At 34.6% G+C, this 22,342-nt stretch overlaps 1 non-coding gene across 1 annotated transcript; it reads right to left on the bottom strand.

Moving 5' to 3' along the window:
* Positions 1-21,646: 21,646 nt before the first annotated feature.
* On the bottom strand, positions 21,647-21,752 carry LOC121212775 (small nucleolar RNA R71). Its single transcript, XR_005908149.1, has one exon. It is a non-coding gene; the product is annotated as a small nucleolar RNA R71 (small nucleolar RNA).
* Between the last annotated feature and the right edge of the window lie 590 nt (positions 21,753-22,342).

Genomic DNA, 22,342 nt, shown 5'->3' with positions numbered 1-22,342 from the left:
TCATTTTAAGGCAGTATGCTGCAAAGCTGGAATGCCTACTTGTTCGCTAATCTTTCTTTCAAGGTAATCAGAGCAACTTCACAGACATTGGAGGAGGTGCCTTTGGCTGTAGAGCTTACTTCATAGGTGAAGCTGTAATTCAAATTCAAGAGATAGCTGATCATTTACAGATACTGGTAGAAAGGGCAAGCACGTTGAGCACCAATATGAGCTACAGTTCAGATAGAGGTCGAGAGTTAGCTTTGTTATTAGATAGGGTTAAGACTCTGGGCCTACGAGCGAAAGCGTATTTGTAATTCGTTTTATGAAAAGATTTTTGTTCCTTAAATAACGTTTTCTAAAATGAAACTGAATTGAGATCGATACCTTTTTGCATTCATGCATTTGCATTACATTACATCAAAGAAAAGAAGGTGTTGATTCGAAATTCGGTTCCTAAATAGAATAGTTTGTCATAAGGAAACAAATTTCTTGATAAAGTAGATTATAGTGCGGTCGTCTGAATATAGTCCAAGTAAACACGATGAGAGAAAGCTGGTAGTCCACAGAAAAATACATGATGTAATTGCCAGAGATTCAAGCCAACAAAGGTTATCCGAGAGCATGACGAGAGAAAGCCAGAAGTCCACGAAGGAATACATGACTTGATTTAATTGCCAACGAAGATTATCCAAGAGCTGGAACTTTTTGATGAGTATCATGAAGATAAGCGAGCAAGAGAACGAGGCTCAGATTAAGCAGCAAGGAGCTAGCAAAGGCATCTTTTAGAGAATTTACAGAATTCGACCATGAAGAAAAGATCAGTGTTTACTTGGACTATGAAGCGCAAGATCGCATATGTAATCTATTTTCATGTAAAGAAATCTGTTTTCTAGAAAAGTTATTCTAATGGAATTGAATTCAAGATCAACATCTCCTTTTCTTTTGCATTCATGCATTTGCATTGCATCACATCAAATGCATTTAAGTCTATAAAAAGACCCTAATTAGTTAAAGTTATTAAAAAAAGAAAGAAAAAGAGAGAGAGAGAAGAGGGTCACGGCTGAGTGAAAAAGAAGTTGGATGGGAATTAACGACGTTCCCTTACATATCCTCGACTTTTGTGTCAAGAGGGATAGCTTACCCGGAGAATGGGGTGTTTGGAAATGAAAATCATCCCATCAATGTCATACATGAGGAAGGGACTGAACATAGAAACCTTGAGGGCATTCGCCCTTACGAACCGGGAATTTCTTTAAACAATTGGACTGCAAAAGAACTTCTTGTAATCTTTAGGAATTTTACGGAGTAATATTCAGAACACTCTTGTTGCTCTAAAGCCTAGGAGTAATGAGATTCTTTTTGAGAAGTGGGCTCATGTTCAGACATTTTTATTTTCAATAAAACATACTTTTATTATTCATCCGAGTAAATATTCTTTCATTCTGATTCTTTTGACCTTTGACATTCTTTATAAATTTTCATTTCATGTAAATAGTCATTTTTGAATTCATTTATTCCTTGTATATTCTTTTGTGTACCTATCATAGATCCCTAGATATCAATGACACGAGCAACGATACTACAGATTCAGAGTTCCTTTTGAGTGCGATATGTGTTTAGAGGAATCTCAGTACTTTGAAGGTGACAGAAATTGTGACTTGTTTCTGAATTTGTTGAAAATGGTTTTTACCCCATGAAGTGGTGGTAAGAAATATAGCCTTAGAGGAAGGAAAGATTACGAAATTGGAATTAGCTGAAAAGACAAAACAAGACCTTGTTGAGACTATTATGGGAATTCAAAAATGTGGTCCAAAGACGCATGCAGGATGATTTGTAATTGCCAGGATAAACATGAGGTTTTGGGACACTGTTGGTCCACCATGAAAAGGGATCGTATCAGTTGTACAGTGAATGCCAAATTTAAGGGAGTCAAGATTTATAGGGCATGTATGTTATGGGCCCGAGCTTGTCAAAAGTTTCAAGCTGACAATGACTCATTTTTGTGGACATCAATTGCTCCATTAGGAGGAGAGATAGCTTCATATGCCAATATTACAAAGTCAAAAGTCATCGATCTCAAAAAAAGAAAAAAAAAAGAAAAAATATTATATATAACTGCACAATGCCAAAAGTTTGCAGTCTTTTCAAAAATAATGCGCCATGCCACAGTACAACAAAGGTTGCCAAAAGAAAAGAAAAAGAAAAAAAAAACAAATTACAGAAGATGACCGAGACTGGTAAAAATTGGCATAAGAAACTACTGCCTACTCTCTATGCTTACGCTGGGGCAAACACATTCAATTCCAGTTGTTTCAATGGTTCCAACCATCATCCTTGGAATGTGAGCATTGTTTGGCTTTCCTGAGCAGTCTGATGTGCCGTCAATAGCTGCGATGGTTAGCTCCAGGCGGTGGCCATTGATTTTCAGCTATGGAGCATCAGGCCGTACACAGTCTCTGAAGATTAAAATGATAGATTCTTTCTTCAAAACCAGTTTCTAACAAAGTGGATGACGGTATCATGAAGGAAGCTCTCTTAGACTTCTATACAAGTTCAGGGAAGAGGAAACCTGATCAAATCATTATTTTCAGGGATGGGGTTAGCGAGTCTCAATTCAATCAAGTTTTGATCAAGTTATTGAGGCTTGCAAGTTCCTTGATGAGAAGTGGAACCCTAAAGATTGTGATTATTGTTGTACGAAAAACCATCATACCAAGTTTTTTTCAGCAGGGATCTCCTGACAATGTGCTACATGGTACTGTCATTGACAACAAAGTATGCCATCCAAAGAACAATGATTTTTTTACCTTGGTACCCATGCTGGAATGATTGGAATCACGAGGCAGACCCACTATCATGTTCTCTTAGACCAGGCTGGGTTTTCGGCTGATGATCTGCAAGATTTTGTTCATTCTCTATCCTATATGTATCAAAGGAGCACCACAGCCATATTTGTTGTGGCTCCTATTTGCTACGCTCATTTGGCAGCTTCACAATTGGGGGCAATTTATGAAGATTAGGGATGATTCAAAAACATCATCGAGTCATGGTGGGATGTATGCTCCGGGAGTAATCTCTGTACCTCAGCTTTTCAGGTTGAAGGATAAAGTCAGCAACTTCATTCTTGTCTACTGAGAATCATTGAACCATCTTTTTGTAGGGTTTGACAAACAACAGCCAGGACTGCTGCTGGGGTAATCCTTTTCTCATGGGTTTATGAATCAAGATTTTTCCTCCAAGCTTTGATGGAGTCAAGAATTGAATACCTCTAGTAAACTTAACTTGAAAGTATTCATCCTAAGCAAATGTGCCAAGAATGGATGACACAGACTTATCACAAAGAAGGTTCGTCCAAAAGAATTTCATAAAGGAAACCTTGTGCTGAAAGAGATCCTTCCCATGCAAAAGGATGCCGAATTGGGAATGGTCATATGTTGCGAAGAGGGCTTTCTCTAGAGGTGCACTGATTTTGACAAGAAATGGATAGGAAGAATTTATCTGATCCAGTGAATTCGGACTCGGTCAAGGAGTACTTTGTCTGAAGGAGAAGGGAAGCCAAGGTGAAAACCCGCAAAGGGCACTTTGAGACTTCTATTTCAAAAAAAAGGCAAAAAAATAAAAGAAAAAATAAAAAGAAAAAAGAGAAAAAAGAAAAAATGGAGAGGCCAAGGTGAAAACCCGCAAAGGGCGCCTTGAGACCAAAGGGGTTTTGAGTTGAAAACCCGAAAGGGCAGCTCAAATTTGGAAAGTCATGCAGTGACCTTTGTAACGCCCCCTTTACCCAAGACCGTCGCAGGAGTCGAGCACGAGGCATTACTAAACTTATTTGAGCACTTAAACAAATTCAAACAATTTATATCACACTTTCCAGACAAGCTATCCAACTGCGTTACAGACGCAAAAGAAAATCATATCTCGAGTTACAAAACTCAAAATCCAAATCCGTAATTTTTCCCGAATCTAGGCTCATATATCTACTTACTAATTTTTTTCTAGAATTTTTGGTTGGGCCAATTAGTACAGTTTATTAGTTGAAGTCTCCCATGTTTCAGGGTTTGGCTGCTCTGACATCTGTGTATTACGAATCAGATATCTCTCTATACAGAATTTCAATGACTACGAGGTTTGTTTCTATTAAAACTAGACTCAATAAGGAATCTTGTACATATAAATAATAACATCTAATTGTTTTTTAAAAATTTATTATGAATTTTTAAATTCAGAACAGAGGATCTAGAAATCACTCTGGCCCTGTTTCACAAGGTTTCAAATATCTCATAAAGTATAATTTATATGCCTGTTTTTTTTATCCATATGAAAATAGACTCATTAAGCTTCAATTTCGTAACTTGCTCATCATTTAATTCCATTTATACTATTTTTAGTGATTTTTAAAATTCATGTCATTGCTGCAGCAATATTCTGTTTTAAGGCAAATTTCATCTTTTCATGAGTTGTTATGAACTAGATAACCTATTAAACTTTCCAAAAATTCCATCCATATCCAATTTTTGTCCATAGACTTATAAATCGGTCAAATTGTTATTTAAGACCTCCTAATTAATATTTCAATGCAATTTCATATTAAAAACTTCTAGAATGCAAATTTTGCAACTTATTCGATTTAGTCCCTACTTTCAATTTAAGCACTTTAGACAAAGAATTTCATCACGAAATTTTCACACAATCATGCAATCATATCATATTCATCAAAATAATTATAAAATAATTATTTTTATCTCGGATATGTGGTCACGAAACCACTATTCCGATTAAGCCCTAATTCAGGATATTACAACCTTGCTATACAGGATTCGACGAGAAGTGAAGTATGTTACATATTGAGGCATCAACGAATTACTTTGGATCTTTTAAACACTTGTTGAACTTAAGAAAGTCTTCATGGAGCTGGTGTATAGACGCTCAAGCGGCGATATCTGGCGCATCTGATTTCTGTCCTATTTACTATCTTTGGATTCTTTTTCTTCGCAAAGATATGTTCTCAGGTTAATCTTTTTGCATTCCTTCCAATAATTTGTCCAAATCTAATTATCCTCAGGATCAATTTATTTGTCTCCCATTATTCATAAAGCATGTTGCATTGAAATACTGATAGATGAACTAAAATATCTTCACAAACGAAGTTTTGCATATTACTCTGGAAATTTCTAGATAATACAAGAAACTGAAACAAGACGATTGTTTAAGGAATTCCCATATGTATGGGTTGGAGATACTCGAGAGATTTTCTTCTTCAGTCCAAAAGGTGGTTGGATGTTTTAAGCAATATTGATCTTAAGAAAGGATCATTTTATAAACATTTTTAGTGGGTTGTAACATTCGGGGAATGGTACGGTGGACTAAATTGATGGAGAAGATTCAAGGCATACGAGCAGAGTATGATTGATATGTCGAGAAAAATAAGGTGGGAAGCTTGATAGATGAATGAGTGATGACGTCCGAAATAGGAGTTATTTTCATAAACATTTTGCATCATAATATGTCTAATTAGGAGCATTTGACTCATTTCGATCATGGCATCTTAATTATTTGGCATAAGTATAAATTCCAGGAAATCAATTCTACAAGTGGATTCCCCAGTGGACAATGTAGCAAGATTGATTGAAAATTACAAAATTCAGTGCCTTAATCCCCTAAGCAGTAGGGTAACAGGTTAAATTTGCAGATCTTATCTCTCTAAGCAGTAGTGGAGCAGATCGAAACTCGCCTTAACCCCCTAAGCAGTAGGGTAACAGGCTAAAATTACAGATCTTATCTCCCTAAGCAGTAGCGGAACAGATCAATGATGACTCGCCCTAATCGCCTAAGCAGTAGGGTAACAGGTCAAAATTACGGATCTTATCTCCCTAAGCAGTAGTGGAGCAGATCGAAGATGCGCCTTAACCCCCTAAGCAGTAGGGTAACAGGTTAAAGTATAGCAGATCTGGCCTTCAGGTGCTCACGCTGAAGTAGATCCAAGATGATTTGGCATCTCTGTTATCAGAGAACAAATCGAAGTTTGGCGTCTCCATATTTGACGGAGGGCAGGCACATAGCAGATCTGGCCTTCAGATGTTTATACTGAAGCAAGATCCAAGATGGTTTGGCATCCTTGTGCTTACAAGGAACAAATCAAAGACATAGCTGCTTTGGCTTTCACGTGTTTACGTTGAAGCAAGTCTAAGATGATTTGGCATCTCTGTATTGGCAGAGAACAAATCGAAGTTTGGCGTCTCCATATTCGATGGAGGGCAGACACATAGTAGATCTGGCTTTCAAATGTTTATACTGAAACAAGATCCAAGATGGTTTGGCATCCTTGTGCTTACTAGGAACAAATCGAAGACATAGCTGATTTGGCTTTCACGTGTTTACGTTGAAGCAAGTCTAAGATGATTTGGCATCTCTGTATTGTCAGAGAACAAATCGAAGTTTGGCATCTCCATATTCGACGGAGGACAGACATATAGCGGATCTAACCTTTAGATGATTAGACTGAAGCAGATCCAAGATGGTTTGGTATCTTTGTGCTTACAAGGAGCAAATCGAAGACATAGCTGATTTGGCTTTCGCGTGTTTACGCTGAAGCAAATCTAAGATGATTTGGCATATCTGTATTGTCAGGGAACAAATTGAAGAAGCAGATTTGGCGTCTCTGTGTTCGATGGAGAGCAGATCGAAGATATCAACATGACAGTTATAAGTTTGCAAGAAGTAGATTGAAGCCGTCAAGAGGCCATTTAAAGAAGATTAAGAACTCAAGACTCGGCAAGACCGGGCAAAATTGGTCTTTTTATAGTCTTTGCTCTATTCCTGTTACACAGCAATGAGCAAAGAGGGGCAGCTGTAGACACTCAATTTTGCCCGGGCCCAGAAATAAGTCCAAAAAAATAAAAATAAAAATAATAAACCCCCCAAAAAAACGAAGTCCAAGTTCAGTCCAGAACTACAAATATAATTTGGCCTGATCGGAATGGCCCATTACTTGAAAAGATTTAAGGTCCATCTACAAGTTTGACTCATATGGAAATATAATCTTCAATGATATGCAATCTTAGATGTGATATGCAATCTTAGATATGATACAATCTTAGATATGATTGCAATCTTAGATATGATACAATCTTAGATATGATTGCAATCTTAGATATGATACAATCTTAGAAATTATATACAATCTTAAAAGATATGATTTTGTAATCTTGGAGATTTAATTTGTAGATATCCTTTAATCTTAACCGTTGATGTAATTGATCTGTACCGTTAGATTTGGGGAGGCTCAACTATAAATAGAGGGCTCTCCCCTCATTGTAAAACAACTTGACTTCACTTGAGTTTTGGGAAGCAATAAGAATTTTTGAGAGCATTCACTCAAATTTCTCTCCCTCTTGCGTTCTTATTTTCTACGGTTTGTTCTTATTTATTCTTTGTTCATCTTCGTTTTCAAGCTTTTTTTATTTAATCCCTATCTCCTTGATTTTTTAATTCTCTTTTATATTTTATTTTTTTAATAATTTTAGTATTATATCAAATTATTATTTTTTATTAAATTATATATTATTCATTGTTTTTAAAAAATATATTTCATTTAATTGAAAAAGTTTTTTCTTAAATAAGGCAATGTTTGGTGTTTAGAAATTTGGAAAATAGTGCCCTAACATGCTGGGTTGTGATTTTTTCGTTTGACTAAATAACCAAATATCCTTTTTAATCAATTTTCAAAATCATGAGATAATTTTAGTTACGAGGATTTAAAACATCATGTCCTAACATGCTGGATGAGATGTTTGTATACTTTCGGAACAAAGGAATCTCAAGTTTCAACTTTAAATTGTTCAAATTTTAAAATCTTTTCAAATTTTTGACATTAGGACAATAAATAATCAATTCGGTACCAATTTTGGGCGTTACGAGGGTGCTAATCCTTCCTTGTGCGTAACCGACTCCCGAACCTATTTTCTTGAATTTCGTAGACCAAAATGTTTTATAAAGGTGATCCAATCACACCTAAAAAGGTTGGTGGCGACTCCCATTTTTATTTTTCAAAAAGTCGAACCCCATTTTTCAAACCTCCCTTTAAAAAATTGGTTTCGACAACATTGATGTATCTTGCAAACAACACATGACCTGATATAACTTTCTTTGTAAACTTGTTAGCAAGATTTAGTTTTTCTTCAACATGTAGACATTGGAATGTAATTAAACATGTATTCAATATCTTTGAAGGACCATTGATAGGAGATTATTTTATTCAAATGATTAGTTGGCTGTGCTGATGTTGGAAAATCATCGGATCCACATAAAGGTTGATTTTAAATGAGATATTTATTTACATGTAGAGGTACTGTCATATCATCGCATTCAACAAAGCAGACATTAGTTGTCACCTCTACAAATCATACATAAATAACTGCAATGTATAAGGCAAGCCTAGGTTGTGTTTGGCTAGGGTTATTGACCCAATATATCCAGAATATATGTAATTTGCCTTTACAAGAAAAGATGTCAACTATCTTATACGAAAATAATACATCATGTATAGCTCAATTGAAATGTGGTTACATCAAAGGTATTGCCAACCACAATGTTTGAAAGACTAGTATATAAGATTGAATGTGGTGACTAAAATATGTAATGTGATGTTGCCATTAGGGGGAGTCTAAAACACGTTGTACTCTTTTTCTTTAACCAAGGATTTGTCCTACTGGGATTTCCAGGTAAAGGTTTTTAACAAGGCAACTTCTAATAGGATATTGTGTACTCTTCTTCTTTCATTAGATTTTTATCCCACAGGGTTTTTCCTAAAAAGGTTTTAACGAGGTACATTTTCGTTAATGGACATCCAATGGAGAGTGTTGTAAATTATTTGATAAAATGGATGTTCATAACCCCAAATTTCATCATATTGTAACCCCTAAAAATGAATATCCATAACCCCTAAATTCATTATCTTGTAAACCCTAAATAATTTATAAGGTACCTTAATGTTGGTCCTTAATGTTTTGTAACTTATGGTTTTTGAAGCCTTATAAATAGAGGGCATGTACAAGATTATTGTATGCCAATGTGAAAGTTGAATCATCCTTTCATCTTCTATTCTTCTTTCTTGTTCACTCTATATTTCTTTTAGTTTTATATCCATTCTATAATTCTCTTTGTTTATAACAAAAAAGATGAAGAAAGAAAGTCAAATTTTAACAATTATTTTTTAATCACTATAATTAAATGTGTTTGTTAATTTAAATATCTTTCATACTTATCATGATGTATTATTATAATTGTTGTATGTTGTTATATTTTTATATATTTTTTAAATTAACATTATAGTTAATTTTCTTAATTTCAACAATTATTTTTTAATCACTATTATTAAATGTATCTAATAATTTAGTGTAAATATCTTTCCTATTTATCATAAGCTATTATTATAATTGTTTTATATTGTTTTACCTTTATTTCTTTTTCTTTTCTTTTTTCAAATTAACATTATAGTTTACTTTCTTATTTCGTATATTATTTGAAAACTAAGAGAAAGAAAATATGAGTAATTAGTTATAGTCTGCTTCATACCATGTTTTGGTATTCTTTTCTCTATCTGCCTGGGTAGCACGTTTGGTTTTGTTTTTTTTCTTTACAAGTTAAGGTTTTCTTTGGTTCTTTGTCGGGTGCGGAGGTTTGCTATAACACCCCAAACCTAGCCTAAAAGTTAAGGCCGAATTTGGAGGGTTACATCAACACATCGAAAATTGATTCAATAATTATCCAAAAAACATTCAAAATTATTAACTTGACCCGTGGCGAAAAATCTTTTCGGAGTTTAACATTGAAAACCAAAATCCGTTTTGTCAACTTGAGTGATTTTGTAGTTACACGTTAAAAATTATTAACTACTGATGAATTGAGAAAAAACTAAGAAGAGCTCAGAAACATATTACAAACCCAAAAGATTAGGAACATTTTTACATTATTGAAAAACAATCCGAGCTCCCACATGTCATACAGTCCTAAGTCAGAGACTTACGTGAACACACAAAGATAAATTATGGGTGAACTATAAAGCCCAGTGTATGACCAACATCAATTACAATTAACAATACATAATACATAAATCAGAGTAACACAGAGAACTTAATAATGAGTATAAGAACAGAACAAAACAGAACAGACCAGGGTATCCCAGATATTTCCATCATGCTAATATAACAGAAAAATACAACCCAACCAGAATAGGATAGAGCAAAACGTAACAGAATAGAAAAGAGTAAAGCAGAACATAACAGAGTAGAGTAGAGTAGCACTAAACATAACAGAGCAGAACATGTATGTTTGCGCAAATGCAATATTTTTCAAACATATCAGAATGTAGATTTATCAAAAAACATTCTACCTAACTCTGCTACATACCAAAATAGAGTTTTCCTAGAACTTATCCAGCCTAATCACACCAACAGATAATTGTGGACAGCAAAAAATAATTGTGGACAATGCCACCAGAATATTTGTAGTTAAAACTGCCAGATCAGATAAATGTGATCAAGCCGTTATACTGCAGCCAAGCTACCATAATAGAATCGTGGATAAACCACTAGATAATGCAAACCATTAAGCTTTCAAAAACTTTCTTCTTTCACAACATACCAAGTCCCATGCAATGTGTCATGGCATGCATATATAAAAACAGAGTGATGAGCATATAAGTCATGCTATCTACAGTAACCAAGTCAATAGGCATGGAAGTCCATGCATTATAAACAAATTATCAAAAAATATTTTACCTAACTCTGCTACATACCAAAATAGAGTTTCCCTAGAACTTATCCAGCCAAATCACACCAACAGATAATTGTGGACAGCAAAAAATAATTGTGGACAATGCCACCAGAATATTTGTAGTTAAAACTGCCAGATCAGATAAATGTGATCAAGCCGTTATACTGCAGCCAAGCTACCATAATAGAATCGTGGATAAACCACTAGATAATGCAAACCATTAAACTATCAAAAACTTTCTTCTTTCACAACATACCAAGTCCCATGCAATGTGTCATGGCATGCATATATAAAAACAGAGTGATGAGTATGTAAGTCATGCTATTGTACAGTAACCAAGTCAATAGGCATGGAAGTCCATGCATTATAAACAAATTATCAAAAATTAAAAAATAATATCAGATTTGCTATGAAGTTGTTAGAATTAAGTGACCCAAATTCTCATTTAAATAAAATACGATGGAAAATAAAATAAAAGTAAAATCCATATAGAACTAGACGTCTTTTATTTTATTTTAGAATAAGGTTTTTAAACCTTATTAAACTCCATCTATTTTATATTGATTAGGATAAGGTGTTTCAATCCTACTAGAATATGGCTTTGCAAGCCTATAAATAGACATAGTTTATTCCTCTTGTATTCGATTCAAATTTTTCGACATATTGAATTTTCTTCTCCTCTGCCAGTGGTTTTCTCCCGAAAGGGTTTCCACGTAAAATTTGTGTGTTCTTTATTTTATTTATTTTATTTTATTTTATTTTTCACAAATTGGTATCCGAGCTTCTGGGTTATTCATCTCGATCACGGTAATGGCATTTTTGAAGTATGAAATTCCGCTGTTGGATCGTAACACCAGATTTGCGTTGTGGCAAATTAAGATGCAAGCAGTTCTTGCACAGATGGATCTGAAGGATGCCCTGCTAGGGATAGATAAGATGCCTTCGACATTAACAGATGAAGAGAAGAAGCGTAAGGATTGAAAGGCATTACCACAATTACATCTGCATTTGTCCAACGAAATTTTGCAGGATGTGATGAAAGAGAAAACCGCCGCTGCATTATGGAAGAGGCTAGAACAAATATGTATGTCGAAAACTCTAACAAGCAAGTTGCATATGAAGCAGCATCTTTATGCTCATCGTTTGGAGGAAGGTGCATCTGTACACGAACACTTAACAGTGTTTAAAGAAATTCTCTCAAACTTGGAGGCCATGGAGGTTCAGTATGATAAGGAAGATCTAGGGTTGATTCTACTTTGTTTGTTGCCCCCGTCTTATTCAACCTTTAGAGACACGATTTTATATAGCCGCGAGTCTCTCACAATTGATGAGGTTTATTATTCTTTAACCTCGTATGATAAGATGAAACATCTTGTGGTTAAACCCGACTCTCAGGGAGAGGGTCTCATTGTTAGTGGGAGATAAGATCGGAATGCTGATGATGATCATGGTAGGACACAGGAACGGAATCCTCGTGGTAAATCTAAGGGTAGATCGAAGTCTTCAAACAGAGGTAAAACTTGTAACTTTTGCAAGAAGAAAGGGCACATTAAATCTGAGTGCTATAAGCTACAAAATAAGATTAAAAGGGAGGCTGCGAACAAAAAGGGAAAATAACCAGAAAATTCCGGTGAAGCTGATGTTGTAGAAGACTACAGCGATGGTGAACTTTTAGTCACTTCTGTCAATGATTCTAAAGTAAGCGAGGAGTGGATACTTGATTTAGGCTGCACCTTCCACATGAGTCCCAATCGGGATTGGTTTACAACTTATGAAACAGTATCTGAAGGTGTTGTTTTGATGGGAAATAATGCTTCATGTAAAATCGCAGGTTTCGGAACAATTAAAGTTAAGATGTTTGATGGAGTTGTCAGAACACTTAGTGACGTGCGGCATGTTCCAGAATTGAAAAGAAATTTAATTTCGTTGAGTACTCTTGATTCAAAAGGGTACAGATACACAGCTGAAAGTGGGGTTTTAAAGATTTCCAAAGGGTCCCTTGTTGTGATGAAAGGACAAAGAAAGATTGCCAAGTTATATGCTTTACAAGGTTCTACTGTTACTGGTGATGCAATTGTCGCTTCCTCTTCCTTGTCAGATGATGATATTACTAAACTTCGGCATATGCGCCTAGGGCATATGAGTGAGAATGGCATGGCAGAATTAAGCAAAAGAGGACTTCTTAATGGGCAAGGAATTTGCAAACTGAATTTCTGTAAGCACTGTGTTTTTGGGAAGGAAAAGAGAGTTCAATTCACTAGAGGAATCCATAACACGAAGGGAACATTGGAGTATATTCATTCTGATCTGTAGGGGCCATCCAGAGTGCCTTCGAGAGGTGGAGCTAATTATATGCTAACCTTTATTGATGATTTTTCCAAAAAAGTTTGGACGTTTTTCCTGAAGCAGAAAAGCGATATGTTTTCCGCATTTAAGTCTTGGAAAATTATGATTGAAAAACAGAAGGGAAAACAGATAAAATACCTCCGCACAAATAATGGCTTAGAGTTTTGTTCTGATGAGTTTAATAGATTGTGCAAGTCAGAAGGGATCATGAGACACTTGACAGTTCGTCATATTCCATAGCAAAACGGCGTTGCAGAACGAATGAATAGAACGATCATGGAGAAGGTTCGATGTATGTTGTCAAATGCCAACTTACCGAAGGCATTTTGGGCAGAAGTGGCCTCTACTGCATGTTTTTTGATCAACCGATCTTCATCCGTTACCATTGATAAAAAGACTCCACAAGAGGTATGGTCTGGTAATCCTGCTAATTATTCTGATTTAAAGTTTTTTGGGTGTCCTGCGTATGCTCATGTTGATAATGGAAAATTGGAACCGAGATCTATTAAATGCATTTTTCTTGGTTATAAAGCTGGTGTAAAAGGGTATAAGTTTTGGTGTCCTGAAAATAGAAAAGTTGTGATTAGGAGAGATGTTTTTAATGAAACTGCTATGCTACCTAACTTATCTCTTAAAGACTCTTCCAATAAAGAAAATCAAAAGCAGGTGGAGCATCAGATTAATACAGAGTCAACTCCTCAAGCCAGAACAAAAATTGAGAATAGAGTTGCTTCTTCACCACAATACTCTATCGCCAAAAACAGAACTAGAAGGGAAATTAAACCTCCAAAGAAGTATGCCGAGGTTGATCTAGTTGCTTATGCTTTAAATGTGGCTGAAGATATAGATGCGAACCAAGAGCCATCTAAATATTCTAAGGCGGTTAGCTGTGAAGACTCAGAAAAGTGGATGTTTGCTATGCAAGAAGAGATGGAACCACTCCACAAAAACAGAACATGGGACCTTGTGAAACATCCTAAAGATAAAAAGGTTGTTCATTGTAAATGGGTGTTTAAAAAGAAAGAAGGGACTCTAGGAGTTGAAGAACCCGGATATAAAGCAAGGGTTGTTGCAAAGGGTTACAGTCAAATTCCAGGAGTGGACTTTACAGATGTGTTCTCTCCAATTGTTAAGCATAGTTTGATTCGAGCTTTGCTTGGTATTGTGGCCATTCATGATTTGGAGCTTGAGCAGTTAAATGTAAAAACTGAATTTCTGCATGGAGAACTTGAGGAAGATATTTACATGCAACAACCAGAGAGTTTTATAGTCTCAGAAAAAGAGGACTATGTTTGCTTGCTGAGAAAGTCCCTTAACGGTTTGAAACAGTCACCAAGACAGTGGTACAAGAGGTTTGATTCCTTTATGACTTCTCATGATTTCAAAAGAAGTAGTTTAGACAGTTGTGTTTACTTTAAGAAAAACAGTGATGGTTCTTTTGTGTATCTACTTCTTTATGTTGATGACATGTTGATAGCAGCAAAAGATAAAGGAGGAATAGAAAGGTTAAAGCCCAACTAAGTGAAGAATTTGAGATGAAAGATTTAGGACCAGCAAAGAAGATACTTGGTATGGAGATTCTCAGAGATAGAAAAGTAAGTAAATTGTACCTAACTCAGAAGGGGTACATTGAGAAAGTTCTTTGCAGGTTCAATATGCAGAGTGCTAAGCCTGTTCGTACTCCTTTAGCAGCCCATTTCAGACTTTCATCGGTGTTGTCTTCTCAATCAGATGATGAGATTGAGTACATGTCACATGTTCCATACTCTAGTGCAGTGGGATCTCTTATGGATGCTATGGTTTGTTCACGTCCAGATTTATCATATGCAGTCAGTGCAGTTAGCAGATATATGGAAAATCCCGGTAAAGAACATTGGAAAGTAGTTCAGTGGATTTTAAGATACTTACGAGGCACTACTGATGTTTGCTTACAGTTTGGAAGAACTAAAGATGAAGTTATAGGGTATGTTGATGCTGATTTTGCTGGAGACCTTGATAGAAGAAGATCTCTCACAGGTTACGTCTTTACAATCGGAGGTTGTGCAATTAGTTGGAAAGCCACTTTACAAACTACAATCGCTTTGTCTACCACTAAAGCTGAGTACATGGCGATTACTGAGGCTTGTAAAGAAGCTATTTGGTTAAAAGGACTATTTAGTGAACTCAATGAAGACCTTCAAATCAGCACAGTATTTTGTGATAGTCAGAGTGCCATCTTTCTTACAAAAGATGAAATGTTTCATGAGAGAACAAAATACATTGATATTCGGTATCATTTTGTTTGTGATATTATTGCTCGTGGTGATATTGTTGTGAGCAAAATTAGTACTCATGAAAATACTACAGATATGATGACTAAGTCACTTCTTATAACCAAGTTTGAGCATTGCTTAGACTTGGTTGGTGTTCATTGTTGAAGTTAAACCCTTAAGGGGTTTTATGGAAGAGGTGGAGAACTTGTTTATTGAAAGTTCGCGATGAAGAACTTGTTCATTGAGAATTTGTGTCAAGGTGGAGATTGTTAGAATTAAGTGACCCAAATTCTCATTTAAATAAAATACGATGGAAAATAAAATAAAAGTAAAATCCATATAGAACTAGAGTTCTTTTATTTTATTTTAGAATAAGGTTTTTAAACCTTATTAAACTTCATCTATTTTATATTGATTAGGATAAGGTGTTTCAATCCTACTAGAATATGGCTTTGCAAGCCTATAAATAGACATAGTCTATTCCTCTTGTATTCGATTCAAATTTTTCGACATACTGAATTTTCTTCTCCTCTGCCCGTGGTTTTCTCCCGAAAGGGTTTCCACGTAAAATTTGTGTGTTCTTTATTTTATTTTATTTTATTTTTCACAGAAGTCCCATGCATGGTTATAAATAAGATTCAATACCAATCAATTCAACATATTCAAATATCACATGTCCTTAAGTAACAGAGTAACGTTAAGGTGTACCAAAAACTTAACAGAATACAAATCTTACCTGGATAATTCACATATATTATACAATAGCACATTACGTTCTGACAGATCCTATGTACTTAGGTTTAGCATAGCAGACATACGTACAGCTCCCCAAGTTGTTCATTATCAGATTATCAAATATCAAGTTGTATAATCTAATTCAGATCGTATGGACCCTATAGTAGGTTTGCATTTGTTTTGAGCAACACTTATAGCCGAAGAGAAAAATTCCTAATATTGGTTCACAGGCCATGTGGTTTCACATGGCCTAGCACACACCCGTGTGTTTGCCAATGTGTCCCACATGGCCTGACACACGCTCGTGTCACCTACCCTTGTTGTCCTAATTCGCAAATAGTGAGTTACACGGCCTAAACACATGCCCATGTCATTGGCCCATGTGAACCCTGCACATCTCATAACCTCACACGGTCTGGGCACACGCCCGTATGCCTAACCCATGAGCCTCCCATTTTTGTGAATAATGAGTTACACGACCTGCCACACGACCTGGCGTATGGCTGTGTGGCTTGGGTAGTCTCATTTTTTAACAACTGGAATTCAAAAAAGAATAGGTTTTCGGTACCCACCTGATATAGATCCGATGCAAAAACAATAAGGATGAATTCCCGTCCCTAAACAACATTACAATAATAGATCAGACGACTTATTTGAAATCAATCGCTAAGATTAGCATCCAAAATCGAAGTTATGTCGAAGAACTTAGACACACAACACCAAATCATATTACGCACTTACCGATAATTGAACTGTAATTTTGCAGACCTTATGTCGTCGAGAGAACATTAAAATTGAGACCTTCGCCTAACAAAATATTACGTAAGTCAATGTTTTCATCACAAAGATGAATTACAACCTGTCTAACAACAAACTCACGGAGGAACTTGACAGATAATACCTACACGATTGATTATAGATCAACATCGCAAAGAGTTAGAAAGACAGATCTCTCAAAGATTCAACAAAAAATCGTCGATGGATGAATTAACAAATAAAAAGAGAAAACACAAAGACGATACTCAAAACAAAAAAGATAAAATGAATGTAACAAGCCAAAAAGGAAGTTAAGAGAATTGGTTAATTTAAAACCAACCAAAACTACCTCACGGGGCTGCAAAAAAAAAATACATTCCCATATTGCTTTTGTAGAGACTCAAAGACAAGACCACAGAGGAGACGGATGCTTAGCTAATGAACCAGCAGGCTCATTCTTGTCATCAGTTGATTGGAAATAGAACTTATGCCAGATGATCAAGAATAGGGGTTTGATAAAAATAACAAAATTTCAAGAAACAGGATTCAAACCCAAAACCTCACACACATAACCAGAACAATTAACCATTGAACCAGATCAATTTTCTTGTAAAAATGTCCTAAATCTTAACTCAAATTCGAGAGATGACTACTATTAATTTCACAAATCAATTTCTTCTAATCCAGCTTTTGGTATGTTACATTTTTAATGTGGGAATGATGGAAGAGAAGTTAGTGAATCTCAACATAGCCCATGAAGGGGAAGAGTCGATGCAGGCTCAAGGAAATGAAGAAGTGATTGAAAAAGATTTTAGTCGACGTGGGACATTTGAGATTTTATAAAACAATATGTGATTCCAATTCTCCTCAATGAAAGGAAAAAGAAATTGCACAATTGTTAGTTGACATTTATATTATAAGTTTGTAATCATTGATTCGCTTCTGTTAGTCTTCATTTTTTTTAGAGTTAATTTTTAAATTTTGAGATAATTTACATCTAACTGTTGACTTTATTTTATATTTTTTAATAATATTTTTTTATTTTAATTTATGTGATGATGTGATATTTTAATATTATATTATAATTTATTTTTAAAAATTATAATTTTAAGTGACAATGTGGCATAATATCATAATGTCATGTTTTCATATGGATTAGATTAAAAAATTGTCAAGTTCCAAAATTACTATGGATCCAAAAAATTTAGAGACTAAATTTATTTTATCCTTTAATTTTTTTATTTTTTTGTATTTGATGTTGTTTTTAATAAGGATCAGGATAAGAATTGTCCAAGGATTGAAGCTCGTAACCTATGTTAACTAAGATTTTAAACAGAAGTCGTTTATTACTTCATCTATGATTTATTTTAGGGTGTATTTGATAAAGCATAGAAAATTTTCATTGAAATGAAAATTGTAAACATTTAAACTATCTGTCTATCTATATATATATAAGCATGAATTTGAAAAAAAACCTTTGAACTATCAAGAATATCATTTATTTTTTTATCATATTACTAAATTAACTTTAAAAATAATTATAATTTAATTTAGAATAATTAGTAAAAAATTTGTGTTAATTTTAATATAGATTTTTTATGAATAGAATTCTAAACATAAAATATGTAAATTATAATTATAATTTAATTTAATTTATTATTAATTAAAAATTTTTGACATAAAAAAACTTGTGTTGCTTTTATTTTTTTTAAGTTATGCTAATTTTATTTAGGTAAAATAAAATTAGTATTTGAATAGAATTCTAATAATCTTAATTATCACTTAATCAATATTATAGTTATATACCAATTAAATTTTAGTTTAGGCATATTCAATCAAGTAATATCTAACAAAAAAATTACTAGTAAAAAGTGAGGATTTTTAGCATTAATAAGTTAAAATAATATATATATATATAAGAATGGAGAGTTAACACAATGATTTTTTAAAAGAGTAATGTCGAATCATATTAAATAGTAATGACCCCAAAAAGTGATCGAAGATTATTTTTAATAGATAATAAGGTAATATAATATTATGATATTATTTTTTAAAAGTTTTCTCTAAATTTATATTGTCAAACAAACAAACAAAAAATAACCGACCCAACCTAGGAGTTTCGTCTAAGTCAAAAGTGTTACATTTTGTTACTGAAGTGATCCTGTAAAGTCATTCTTTTGCTTGAGTTGATTTGTATGAAAATACTCTTTTGTTTTTAGGAAAAGCATTCATTAATGAAACCGACTTTTCCTAGTAATTTAATTACAATATTATTAACATGAGGTTTTGAAAAATGGTTTAAGGTTCATAGGAAAAAAAAACTTATCAAAACTTTAAGTATTTTATAAAGCAGCGAAAAAAATTAATTATGAAAAATAGTTCTCTAAACCAATTTATCATACAATTATCAGAGTATTTAACTAAATATCATGCTTAAGAAAAGATAAGCTAAACAATCCTAAACTTAAGATATAAAGGCAAGAAATAGTTAATAATTACAACCCATAATAAAACGATTAAGTAAAACTTTAATGGAACTTTTAAATAAAAAAAATTACTAATCCGAGGTTCCACCGATGCCATTCCGAGTCTCAATTCTCCGCGTTACCTGAGAGGTAAAGAAATGGGAAGTGACCTTATGATAGCTCAGTGTGACTCTAATTTTTTAAACCAATATATATAATTGAACAAACAGTAAAACATTTAATTTATAGCAACATGATAAACCGTAAATTATACATATTTTAACCCCATGTTTAATGAATTTTATGGATGATTTCTCATTAGAATTGGTGAATTCGATGCTCCTAATGCTTTAATTCCATGTTTTATACTTAGGAGAGCATAGGAGAGCAAAAGGAATGAGAAACGGGTCAAAAACAGAGAAAATGGGCCAAAGTACGAAATCAACACGACCTGGACCTCCTCACACGGGCAGACCACACGGCCGTGTCAATTTGGAAGAATTGAAGCACGATTCACACGGGTATAGTACATGCCCGTGCCATTTTAACAGGCTTGAACACGGCCTGAAGTAATCGCACACGGGCGTGTCCCTGCCGAGCCCAAGTAGAGTCCAATTCGGAAAATGCCACTTTTAAGGGCTCATAGGCATTCCAAAGCCTATAAATACACCCTAGAAGAGGTGAAAAGAGAGATGGGAGAAGGGGGAGTAAGGAATTACTCCAAGGAAACCGATTGATCCATCTCAAAAGCCAGATTCATCATCAAGACTGAAGATCTCTCCTCAATTTCCCTTCAAGAGTTTTGGGTTTTCTTTATGTTTTGTATTCTTTATTCTTCTGAGATGTTTTCTTATTTAGTTATGAACTAAACCCCTAAATACCTAAGGGGGATGAAACCTAAGACGAATCTTGTTATTATTTTCTGAATCGTATGATAAATATTTAACTTGTTCTTAATTATGTGTTCTTAATTCTTGTTTTGATATCCCAGGATACTGATTCAAGACATGCTCTTATTCAAAGGAGGAATAGACCCTGTCTAAGAATACATTTTCCATAATTAAGCGGAGTTGATTGCGCGCCTAGAAATAGGGTGACAAGATTTTGCCGGATTAAGGTGAAACCTAATAAGGGGATCCATAGATCGAGTTAATGCAACCCTAGAGTGTTAATTAGAGAAAAGTCTCGGTTTTTCAATCTAGGGATTAGACGTTATTAGTCTTGAATAGGGATAATAACATAACTTAGGGATCTTTACGGAACAAGTTGAATACATAAATCGTCCGATCCGGAGCTAGAATAACAAGTAAAGTTTAGGTGGATTTTTCCTTAGGTATTGTCTCAAGTCAATCGATTTTCCCAAAAGCAATTCCCCAATTCTTTTCTCTGTGCGTTCTTAGTTTAGATAATTAGTTAATTAAAACAAAACCCCATTATTCTTAGGCTAGATAATAAAAAGACAGTCATTACTAGTACTTTTAGTTCCTTTGGGTTCGACAATCCAGTCTTGCTAAAACTATACTACTGTTCGATAGGTACACTTGCCTACATCTCGATAATAGTTAGTTCAAGAACGAGTAATTATAAATATTTAAAACCTATCACGAAACCTCGCGATAAAGTTTTTGCCGCCGTTGCCGGGGAACTAAAATATTAGGAACACTCAATTTTTATTACTTTAACCATTTATTTTTCTTGCAATTTAATTTAATTTAATATTACTAATTAATTTACTTTTTCTTTCTCTTGACAGGTTTTTATAGTTTATGACTAGAAGAAACCCGTCGGGACCATTACTTTTTGACGAAGAAATCGATCGCACAGTTTGTAGAAACCAAAGAGAAATAAGGCGAAGCTTAAGATACACAGAGAACAAGCAAGAAGACGATACTCAACCCCCAACCGAAGAGATGGCTGAAAACCAAGGCAATCAGCTACCTCCTGCAATTGCGGCTGATCAAAATCCGGCTCCACGTACTATGTATGACTATTCTAAACCTTCTTTAACAGGAACTGAGTCAAGTATAGTTAGACCTGCTATTGCTGCAAATAATTTCAAATTGAAACCTAACACAATTCAGATGATACAGCAGTTTGTTCAGTTTGATGGTTTGCAGGATGAGGATCCCAACACTCACTTGGCGAATTTTCTGGAGTTTTGCGATACTTTCAAAATTAATGGCGTTTCTAATGATGTCATTCACCTTCGGTTATTCCATTTTTCACTTAGAAACAAAGCTAAATAGTGGTTGAACTTGTTACCACGAGGGTCCATCACTACTTGGGAACAAATGACCAAAAAATTTCTACTAAAATATTTTTCGCCGGCTAAAATGACTAAGTTACATAATGATATCTCTTCTTTTGTGCAGATGGACTTAGAAACACTTTACGATGCATGGGAAAGATACAAGGATCTATTGCGAAGGTGCCCTCACCATGGGTTACCTCTATGGCCTCAAGTTCAAACGTTTTACAATGGTGTGAATCCCTTGACAAGACAAATGATTGACGCAGCTGCTGGAGGAACTATCAACAACAAAACACCTGAAGAGGCTTATGAATTCATTGAAGAAATGTCACTGAATAACTATCAGTGGCAAGTCATGAGGACTAAGCCAACAAAAACTGCCTGCATTTATAACGTCGACTCAGTTACTTTGCTGTCAAATCAGGTAGAACTTCTCAATAAAAAGATTGATGGTTTACTTGGTTCTACGCAGGTATATCAAATAATAAGGTGTAACTCAAGTGGAGGAGGTGTGCATACAAAATATCAATCCTTCAATCCTACAACCGAAGAGGAACAAGTCAACTATATGGGTAACAATAACTTTAGATCTCAAAATAACCCATACAGTAATACTTATAATGCAGGTTGGAGGAACCGCCCAAATTTCTCCTAGGGTGGTCAAGGGAATCAAAAGCCACAAAATCCACAGGGTTTTCAATAGCCACCTTATCAACAAGAGAAGAAACCGAACCTTGAAGAGATGCTCTCTAAATTCATCTCGGTATCAGAAACCCATTTCTAAA

The sequence above is a fragment of the Gossypium hirsutum genome, chromosome A13, assembly GCF_007990345.1.
Source record: "Gossypium hirsutum isolate 1008001.06 chromosome A13, Gossypium_hirsutum_v2.1, whole genome shotgun sequence".
NCBI lineage: Eukaryota > Viridiplantae > Streptophyta > Magnoliopsida > Malvales > Malvaceae > Gossypium > Gossypium hirsutum.
This window is presented reverse-complemented; position numbering and strand designations above follow the sequence as displayed.